The sequence below is a fragment of the Bison bison genome, unplaced genomic scaffold (genome assembly GCF_000754665.1).
Source record: "Bison bison bison isolate TAMUID 2011002044 unplaced genomic scaffold, Bison_UMD1.0 scf7180017864181, whole genome shotgun sequence".
In the NCBI taxonomy this organism is placed as follows: Eukaryota; Metazoa; Chordata; class Mammalia; order Artiodactyla; family Bovidae; genus Bison; species Bison bison.
The window spans coordinates 4,652,238-4,663,579 of NW_011494753.1; the positions used below are offsets into that span (position 1 = coordinate 4,652,238).

Genomic DNA, 11,342 nt, shown 5'->3' on the forward strand with positions numbered 1-11,342 from the left:
TTTGTTTGCAGTGAGGCTGGAAGATGGCTAGTGTTGCCCAAGCCTAACTCAGCTTTATATCCCAAGAGCACAGCTCAGACCTGGGGCAGAATAGATTTGCAGAGGAATGTTGTCACAGTGAACATGTGCCAAGGCTTTGTTTGCATGTGTGCATGCTCAGTCACTCAATTGTGTCCAACTCTTTGGGACCCCATGGGCTATAGCCCACCAGGCTCCTCTGTCCATGGAATTCTCAGGCAAGAATACTGGAGTGGGTTGCCATGCCCTCCTCTAGGGGATCTTTCCGACCCAGGGATCGTACCCGAGTCTCCTGTATCTCCTGCATTGGCAGGCAGATTCTTTACCACTTGAGCCACCTGGAAAGCCCCAAGGCTTTGTTTACACCATGTTTAATCATATTTCAAAAGCCATGGAACTTTCTATGAGCCAGAAAAAAGCCATTTTCCGCCCTAGGAAGCGACTCTATTATTCACTTTCTCCAATCCCTCTACCAGCCAACAGAAAATGGCCAAGAATATAAAATTGTAATCTACTTAAATATTCTTTACTTTGGAAAAGGACTCAATTCAACATAACTTCGAGTTATCTTCTGCTTCCTTAACAAAATTGGAATCAGTTAAGTTCGCATTGGCAGGCTGGGGGATTGTGCACACTGATGGCAGCCCAATCAACCTGCTCAGCGGCCCATGCAGAATTCATCCGGGAAGGAGCAGAGCAGCAGAGGAAGTGCCACCGTGCAGAAAGCAGAGCGGATGGTGGCCCTGTCAGGATCTGCATCCCCAGGACTTGCAGTGGCAAGAGGTGCTGTGGGATCCAGGAGGCTGGAATGTGAGTCCTGTGACTTTTTCTGGATTTTCAGTGCCCCCTCTGCTCCCCACTTCCTGGGTAAAGTCGGGGGAGTGAGCCTGGAGATCCCACTTCTGATCCTGTTAATCCTGATGCTCGTCATTCTTAGCAGATAATCAGAGGAAAAAAAGGAAGCTTTGCCTCAATCCTGCTTCCATTCTGTCTCTTCCTCCCTGTGCACACCACCCCTTCCCCCAGGAACCCACACACATATGCACACGTGCAGCCTTATAACAAGCAGCTTTGCAGTATGCTTCAGCTATTTGGTTTGACACAAAATGTGTTTGGTTTACATATCTTTCCCAGGGAGGAGTTGTTCTCTGGGGTGATCGACAGGGCTGGCCGCACTTGATTTCCTGGGATCTGCTCTGGCCATTCTTGTCCTTTTGTTAACACACGTGCCCACTAGGAGAACAATTGTGCAGGAAAGGACTGACTGAATAGCTTCACAACTGCTGTAACGGCACTGAGGCTGACCTGAGCGGGACGAGGGCAGGCACCCCCGACACTCACACAGACGGTGTCTTGCCTGTCGCTTGGACACATCTTTTTTTTTTTTTTTTAATTTCATTTTATTTTTAATTGGAGGATGATTACTTTACAATATTGTGATGGTTTATGTCATATATCAACATGAATCAGCCATAATTATACATATATCCCCTCCCTCTTGAAGCTCCCTCCCACTCCCTCCCCATCGCACCCCTCTAGGTTGTCACAGAACACCAGTTTTGGCTTCCCTGCATCACACAGAAAATTCCCAGTGGCTATCTATTTTATGTATGGTAATGTATATGTTTTAATGCTACTCTCTCACACCATCCCACTTTCTCCTTCTCCCACTGTGTTCAAAAGTCTGTTCTTATGTCTGTTTCTCCTTTGCTGAACTGCTAATAGGATCATCAGTACCATCTTTCTAGATTCCATACATATGCATTAATATATATTTGTCTTTCTCTTTCTGACTTTTTTCTATTTTTCAGTGCCAGAAAAACAACCCAATCAAAAAGTGGACAGTATTCACTGTGTGTAATAGGCTCTAGGTGCATCTGCCTCATTAGAACTGATGCACATGCATTCCTTTTTATAGCCGAGTAATATTCCATTGTGTATATGTACCACAACTTCTTTATCTATTCATCTGTCGATGGACATCTAGTTTGCTTCTATGTCCTAGCAACTGTAAATAGTGCTGTAATGAACATTGGGGTACATGTGTCTTTTTCAGTTCTGGTTTTCTCAGAAACTGTGCCCAGTAGTGGTATTGTTGGGTCATATGATAGGTTTACTCCTAATTTTTAAAGGAATCTCCATACTGTTCTCCACAGTAGTTGCATCAAATTTGCATTCCCACCAATAGTCCAAAAGGGTTCCCTTTTCTCCACATCTTCTCCAGGATTTATTGTTTATAGATTTTTTTTTATGATAGCCATTCTTACAGGTGTGAGATGGTACCTCATTGCAGTTTTGATTTGCATTTCTCTAATAATGAGCAGTGCTGAGCATTTTTCATGTGTTTATTAGCCATCTGCATGTCTTCTTTGGAGAAGTGTCTGTTTAGTTCTTCTGTCCACTTTTTGATTGTGTTGTTTTTCTGGCACTGAGCTTCATGAGCTGATTATATATTTTGGAAATTAATCCCTTGTTGTTTCATTTGCTATTCATTTCTTTCATTTTCAGGGTTGTCTTTTAATCTTGTTTGTTGTTTCCTTTGCTGTGCAAAAGATTTTCAGTTTAACTAAATTCCATTTATTTATTTCTGTTTTTATTTCCATTACTCTAGGAGGTGGGTCAAAGAGGATCTTGCTGTGATGTATGTCAGAGTGTTATGCCTATGTTTTCCTCCAAGAGTTTTATAGTTTCTGGCCTTACAGTTAAGTCTTTAATCCATTTTGAGTTTATTTTCATGTATGGTATTAGGAAGTGTTCTAGTTCCATTCTTTTACATGTAACTGTCCAGTTTTCCCAACATCACTTATTGAAGAGGATGTCTTTTCTTCATTGTATATTCTTGCCTCCTTTGTCAAAGATAAGGTGCCCATAGGTGTGTGGATTTATCTTTAGGCTTTCTATCTCATTCCATTGGTTTATATTTCTATTTTTTTGCCAGTATCATACTGTCTTGAGGACTGTAGCTTTGTAGTATAGTCTGAAGTCAGGAAGGTTGATTCTTCCAACTCCCTTTTTCTTTCTCAAGATTGCTTTGGCTATTTGGGGTCTTTTGTGTCTCCATACAAATTGTGAACTTTTTTGTTCTAGTTCTGTGAAAAATACCCTTGGTAGTTTGATAGGGATTGTGTTGCATCTGTAGATTACTTTGGGTAGTATAGTTATTTTCACAGAATTGATTCTTCCAATCCAAGAGCATGGTATATCTCTCCATATGTTTGTGGCTTGGGCACATCTTAAGACAGAAATGCTTCTGGTTAAAAGAAAGAAGCCCTGAATATAGAGGAAAGAGCACAGAGCATTTAGCAATAAAGCTGGAATTAGGATCACTCCAGCCTTTACCGAGGCAGCCTCTGCTTTTGGGCAGAGATGTTTAGGAGGCGCCTGGCAGAAGGCCTGGGAAACACAAATCATGCCCTCTGCCCTGATTTTCTATCATCCTGTGCTCACCTGAAATCTCATTTGTAGCCACTGTACTGGCAGGCAACTTTTCTGTTGGCAGATATGTAGAGTTCCCTAGACAGAGTAAAGGCTCCCCCTGGGGATTCAGCTAAGCAGCATGGACCTGACAGTGTTTTGCCTGTCCTTCCTGGGCACAGGGATGGAGGCCCAAGGCAGTGTTTATGACTGATTTGTACACCCATGTATGCAACCCTCTAAGTGAGCTGTTGCATGTTTTATTCTGCCCATTGTAAATTAGCTGGATATATGCACCTAGATTCTCAGCTGACCACAAAGATGCAGTGGAAAAGGAAAGGTATCCAGGAAGGCTACATGTTTGGCAAGTTGGCGTCCTTCTCAGGGGCTGTTTGCAGGGGCTGCTCTCAGGGCCCAATTTCGTCTCTGCCACACTGGTGTGCCATCCTTCAATGACCTTTCTGAGCAGACAGCTAGAAAAATGCCTCTTTGTGCGCTCACACTGACTTCATTCAATTTTCTGCCTTTTCTCAGCTAATCTTCAGCCTGTAATTTCCTAATGACTTTCCCAGGGCTATTCTGTTGATCGCTAAAAGGCATAGCTGGCCAAGGTCCCCTGCCTGTCTATAGTTAGAATTCTGTCAGCATTTCCTTCCTAATTATGAGCCAGTGTCAGCATGTCCCTGGGCATGCAGCATTCTCTAATCAGGAATAGGCTTGGTAGGGACTCCAGGGAACAGACTACAGCGAAAACTTGGGGCACCCAACCCTGAAGAGTCCCCAGGGCCTTTCCGCTCCCAGCGGGCCACTCCGCTCACAGCACTCAGGGAAGCAGGCTTTCCTCTGGACCATGTTTATTCCCTACTCAATCTCAACCTGCACAGAAGAGCTTGGAAGCAATTTGCCAAAGCGAGGCCCACCCAAGTCTTCACTTATGTCTCCATACTTGATACCCACTGGCATGTCTTTCCCCTTGACCCTTCCTAAGCCAGACAGCTAGGTCAAAATGCTAAGTAAATGTTTCCTGATTACATTCAGCAACGTCAAGCAATGCAATATACAAGTGGCTTCACATTGCACTTTGTCCATAAGGCAATATTTCCAAGTTAATGATACTATAAATCTTAGGCTGATATACCATGTCCTAAAGGCAGCCATTAAGGACAGCTGTTTAAAAAAACTTATTATTAATATTATTTTCATATAACTGGGAAAAGGTCCTCTTGCTCCTCACACACAGGTGACAGATGTGACTAAATACATGAATCCAAGATGAACCATGGGACAGAGGAGCCAGCCACACTCTCAAGCTCTGAGTAGCTACTCGATCCTGCGTGGAAGCCCAGGAGCCCCGACCCCTCTTCCACTCCCTGACCGACCAGGAACCAGGTTTCATGGAACCCTCACATCCCATGTGCTCTCCACCCCTGCTTCACACCTGCCTCACCTCCCTCGAGGACTGGTACACGGTGATGGCTCTACAGTCTTTCCCCACTTGGATTGCTGTGTGTAGGACAAAAAATCAAGCAAGCTACTTAAAGAGTTAAACTCTTCTGTGATCTCAGTTTCGATCGAGACCTTCAGGATCTGGTTCGTGTCCACTTTTTCTAATCCTACCTGTGTCATTCCCATCAGCACTAGGAATCCTACACCACCCATAAAATCCAGGGCTGCCCCCACCTCCATCCTCAACACATGTGTCTACTGAAGCCTGAAAAGAAAACCTTCCTTCTGTGAATGAGGTCCCACCTGTGAGTCCCCAAGCCCATTCAAGATTCAAATGGCTCCCATTTCCTTTATGAACTCCCCAAGAGAAGCAAGATCCTTTGTGCCCATGACCCATGAATTCCCTGCTGCCCAATAAACAGACTGGAGAATCATGGTAGGCTTCGTGTGTGTCTCCCCCCAAAATCAAACGGAAACCACATCAGACATGTCCTAAAATGCCTGACTGGATACCAGAGTCAGAGCCTGGCACTAGTGGGATCACAAAAACTGACGGCTGTTACTCAGCTCACTATCCTTTCTGAGAATGTGGACAACTGTTTGGAATGAAATAAAGATTAAGAAATGGCCCAGACCGGGACATAAAAAGAGTGTCAAAGAGCAAACAGTCTGAGACTCTCAGACTCACAGGCATTCTCCAAGGCCCAATCCTGCCCTCCACGATAGCCTCAGACAAAGACCCCAGCCTGAAGGTCCCCATCCTCACACAAGCTGAGTCTCAGGGCAGATAATCATGGGGACTGGAAGGCTGGTGGCAGTGACCTTGTCATGAACTGGCTGTCACTCTCTTCATCTCTTGGTTGAATGCCCTCTATTCAACCACTTTCCACTCATTCTGTGTTAAAACACACAATTTCAGAGCCTGACTATATCCAGATATCAAATAACTACTTTTAAATGTAAATTTAAAAATTCAAAGGGCTGTTTTCCAAAATGTCCTTTCCAGAAGATGCAGCAAGGGGGGATGGACCATAGAGTGAGCTCCCCCAAGGCAGCAGGGACTCTGGAGGACTTTGGTCATTTAAGATGAACCAGATAAGATAGGGCATGGACATAATTAGCTGCAAAATGCAATGTGAGATTTAGTTTCTGACACATTTCAGAACAGACAGGCAAGTCCCCACCCTCGCCCTCTAGGAGAGGCACTTTCCTGGACTCCCCAGAGCCAAGGATGGCACAGGGCTGAGGGGCATGTGCTCCCTGGGTTCTGGGTCATGAGCGTGGCTGGGGGTCCCTCTGGGAGTGTGGAGGGTTTCCCAGAACAGAAGGCACTGTCCTGGGCCTGACAGGGTGGGTGTTGGTCAGCGATGATCCTAACACACATCTTTGCATCCCATGAAAAGGAGAAGAAATTCCTTAGAAAGGAGAAGAAAATAGATATATAAGCTATATAGATATATAAGAACAAGAACAATAATATCAGCATCTCAGGAACTGTAGAGCACCTGTGAGCCAGGGCAGGACCATAGCACAGCCAGCCAGCAGGAAGGACTGTGGTCTGGATGCTGCAGGATCCGGAGAACTGAGTTCTAGACAGCAGCACCTCCATCAGGTCTGCTTCTGAACTGTCCTGGAGTTTCAGGAGGGGATGTCTCTGGTTGGCTTCCTTTCAGTCAGAGGGTCCCAGAGAATGCAGCTCCTCAGCCCCTTCCCGCCCAGACCTTTGTCCTAAGGAGACAAACAGAGATGGAGCTCTGGACACCTCTGATGGCCAGCAGGGAAACCAAGGCAAGTCCTGATTTAATTTAAAACAGCAAGTTAAAATTACAGCATCTATAGCCCAAGTCAGCTGTCTTTCTCTGAAATCATGTGAAAGTACACACACACATGCACACACACAAGTTGTGTAAATGCTTGGTGTATAGTTGGGTTTGTGCTTTTCTGTACATTTTAAAACTCTCCCTACTGTTCTTTTCATTTTTTGAAGTATGGTTGATTTACAATGTTGTGTTCGTTTTCGGTGGACAGCAAAGGAATATATATATTCAGATTCTTTTTCCTTATAGGTTAGTACAAAATACTGAGTATAGTTCCCTATACAGTAAGTACTTCTTGTTTATCTAGCTTTATACATGGTACAAAATATATGTTTTTATACATAGTAGTTTGTGTCTGGTAATCCCAAACTCCTAATCTATCCTTCCCCTTTCCCTATTGGTAACCATAGGTTTGTTTTCTATGTCTGTGGGATCTGTTTCTGTTTTATGGATAAGTTTATCTGTATCACTTTTTTAGATTCCGCATGTAAGCAAAATCATACATCTGTTTTTCTCTGTCTGGCTTATCTCTCACTGAGTATGATAATCTCCCTGTTTTTAATGATGCTCCTGCCTTCCGCTTGTCTGGAGATCTAGGTCAATGAGTAACTTTGGTGTCTACACCTCCAGCTCTATTCAGAAGGGATCCGAGATGAGACAGGCTCTGGCAACAGGCAATAGGCCCTATCCAGCAGGCGGGCGGCCATCCATGGGGTCACACAGAGTCGGACACGACTGAAGCAACTTAGCAGCAGCAGCAGCTGTGGAAGAGGTAACAAAGGGTCTGCCTTCTTGGACAGAGGGAGCTCTGCCACCTGGTGGCTGAATCAGGAGATGCCATGCTCAGCCAGGAGACCTGGGAACCGGGTTCAGTCAAGGCAGGAGGGGAAGCCACAAGGCAGGAGGGGAAGCCGCTTGCTTTTTTATTAATATTTTTGTTACAAATTCACATTTTAAAATAAAAGTTTCATGGATGGGAAACAGGCTGCTAGTAGGCAGATAGTGCTTCTAATCCCTCATCTTAATCATGATCCCTGTCATAGTTGGTGCTTAATAAATGTCCCTGATTTTCAGACAACCTTTCTACACTGCCCCTCTCATGACTCTCAGTGTAGCAACAGCTCATTTTTGCCAAACTTTGGCCACCTGATGTGAAGAGCCAACTCATTAGAAAAGACCCTGGCGCTAGGAAAGATTGAAGGCAGGAGGAGAAGGGAACGACAGAGAATGAGATGGTTGGATGGCATCACTGACTCGATGGACATGAGTTTGAGCAGATTCCAGGAGCTGGTGATGGACTGGGAAGCCTGGCGTGCTGCAGTCCATGGGGTTGCAGAGTCAGACATGACTGAGCGACTGAACAACAAAATAGTTGGGAAAAATTAAAAAGAAAAAAATATGATTGAGTTGAAGCATTCAGACATATTGACTGCACAGGAAGCTACAATCACCTCAAAATTTCAAGGCCCGGCACCCGACGTGCTGGCACAGTCTGTCGTTAGCCTTGGTGTTGGATTTGTGGCTCTTCCCAGGTGGCTGGGCCTGTGGGACTAGACTGCCAGGGAGTTGGTGAACCTACACAGGGTGGACACCCTGCACGCGGGTTTTTGGCAGGACCCTTGGGAACGGGAGGCCCGTCCAGGCCCATGTCTGTGTGGAAAGATGGGGTCAGGGAGGAGGCTGGGAGGAGAGCAGGGATCCACCCCCAAGGAGGCTCCGGGAGCTCTGTCTGGGCCCCACAGGGAAAGGGAAGCAGACGAAGGGGCAGTTTTAGTGGAGATCTGTGAGATGTGAGCTGGGAGTCATGCTGCTTTGGGGACAACGTCAATTTGGGGGAACAAGTCTCCTCCACATTCAGGCTTGGATGGCAGCGCCCAATAGGGCCTGTGGCCTCTCCAGGATCTCGGCTCTGTCTGCAGCCTCCCCAGGCCCAGGAGATGAGGCCTGCTTGGGGTGCCTTACCCTGCTGGGACTCCCCACGTGAATGGGGTGTCTTTGAGGTGGGGGTTGATCCCTCAGAGAGGCTAAACTCGGGAGTCTTCCAGCACAAGTGTGCTAACAGGGACATGAGCTCATAGAGATGGAGGGAATGCAGGGACCCTTAAGGGACCAAGACCAGGATGGGCCCTGAATCCCACTCTGCAGAGGGAGGGCACCCCCACACTGGTGCCCCCAGCAGGTGTAAGTCAAAGTTGCTGGGTGCCATGCACACAATGCCATGTACATGTACCAGGCTGGGCACACAACACTGGGCACATGTGCCAGTGCCCAGGCTATGAACACACACTGGGAAACACAAGGTGTACATCACAGGGTGTGCATCACCAGGACACAGCACTGGGCACATACACTGGGCAGGAAATACCGGCCACACACTTACAGGCCCACACTCCAGGCACGGGAGAGTGGACACACGTGCCAAGAACACATTGCCAAATAGGCAGCACCAGCAACACAACACTGGCACACAGCTCTTGGCAAACAATTAAGTCCTGCAGTGGCAGCCTGGCAAGCTGGGCACACACGCCAGGAACACACACCTGCACACACACCAGGGTCATGCCTGGCACCCACAGCAGGAACAGAAGCTGATACACACCCCAGGGACACGAAGCGAATGCGCAATGCCAGGTATACATGGCAAGAGCATACGCTAATAACACATACCAGACACGCCGAAACACAATGCTGTCAGGGGCACAAAACATTGACACGCGTGTCAGGCACACACTTGGGGCACACAAGCCTGGCACATGCTCAGAGTATGCCAGAAAATCAAATAGGTACATATACCATGCACACAACAGTTAGCACACTGTCTGGCACTACACCCAAGACCCCAGGGGATAGACACACACATCAGACACCCACTGGGAGGCATCCCAGACCAGGCCCGATCTCTGGGGCCACAGCACTGAGCTCACAAGATGGCAGTACATGCCGGGTGCACACATCTGGTGCACACAGCAGTACCCAAATTCTGGGAACACAGAGCTGGACACCCAATGCTGGGCACACACTCTCAGCTCAAAATGCCAGGTCCAGACTCTGGGAACACAATGCCAGACATGCAACATCAGGCAATACCATGCTATATATAAGGCTGGGCACACAAAACTAGACACACAACACCAGTCAGAGACTCTGAGAACACAACACCAGGCACACAGCCCATGGCACACAACACTGAATACATAATCTCGGGCATGCACACACACCAACAGCAAAATGCTGAGCACACATGCCAGATACACACCCTGGACATATGACATGTGTCAGATGCATAGCTCTGAGCACACAACTAGGCACACAGAACCACACACACACTGCCAGGCATATGGAGCTGGGCAAACAACAACCAGCACGCAGCACTGTGAATACAAAGTCATACACACAGGGCCCAGTGCCAAATGCCAGGTGCACTGTATGAGCATGGCAAGTCAGGCACACAGAATCAGGATGCATCACGGGTGCTCAGCGGGAGCACACTGGCCACAGATGCAGGAGACACAATGGTGGGCACACTAAACTGGCACTCAGAGCTGGCTATGAGGAATGAAGTGTGCGGAGAAGGCTCATTGTTCAGCCAGGGCTCTGGGCTAGCCTTGCTCTCCTTCCCCACTACCCGAGGGACCAGCCCCCTCCCGCCTGGGGTCTGAGTGTCATTCGTCACCACTGCAGAGCCTGGACAACTGGTTGGAATTCTTTGTGTGGATGTATGTTATCAGGCTCCTGTGATGGGAATGTGAGTCATTCTGAGTCCTTTGTTATGAGAAAAAATCATGCAGTGCCTAGTATGTCTATGATGGTGATTTAGTCACTATCAGATCAGATCAGTCGCTCAGTCGTGTCCGACTCTTTGTGACCCCATGAACCCCAGCACGCCAGGCCTCCCTGTCCATCACCAACTCCCGGAGTTCACTCAGACTCATGTCCATCCAGTCAGTGATGCCATCCAGCCATCTCATCCTCTGTCGTCCCCTTCTCCTCCTGCCCCCAATCCCTCCCAGCATCAGAGTCTTTTCCAATGAGTCAACTCTTCGCATGAGGTGGCCACAGTACTGGAGTTTCAGCTTTAGCATCATTCCTTCCAAAGAAATCCCAGGGCTGATCTCCTTTAGAATGGACTGGTTGGATCTCCTTGCAGTCCAAGGGACTCTCAAGAGTCTTCTCCAACACCACAGTTCAAAAGCATCAATTCTTCGGCGCTCAGCCTTCTTCACAGTCCAACTCTCACATCCATATATGACCACAGGAAAAACCGTAGCCTTGACTAGACGAACCTTTGTTGGCAAAATCATGTCTCTGCTTTTGAATATGCTATCTAGGTTGGTCATAACTTTCCTTCCAAGGAGTAAGTGTCTTTTAATTTCATGGCTGCAGTCACCATCTGTAGTGATTTTGGAGCCCCCCAGAATAGTCTGACACTGTTTCCACTGTTTCCCCATCTATTTCCCATGAAGTGATGGGACTGGATGTCATGATCTTCGTTTTCTGAATGTTGAGCTTTAAGCCAACTTTTTCCACTCTCCACTTTCACTTTCATCAAGAGGCTTTTTAGTTCCTCTTCACTTTCTGCCATGAGGGTGGTGTCATCTGCATATCTGAGGTTATTGATATTTCTCCCGGCAACCTTGATTCCAGCTT

At 47.1% G+C, this 11,342-nt stretch overlaps 1 pseudogene; it reads left to right on the forward strand.

Moving 5' to 3' along the window:
• Positions 1–686: 686 nt before the first annotated feature.
• Positions 687–11,342, forward strand: part of LOC104991036 — a 32,101-nt pseudogene continuing 21,445 nt past the window's right edge.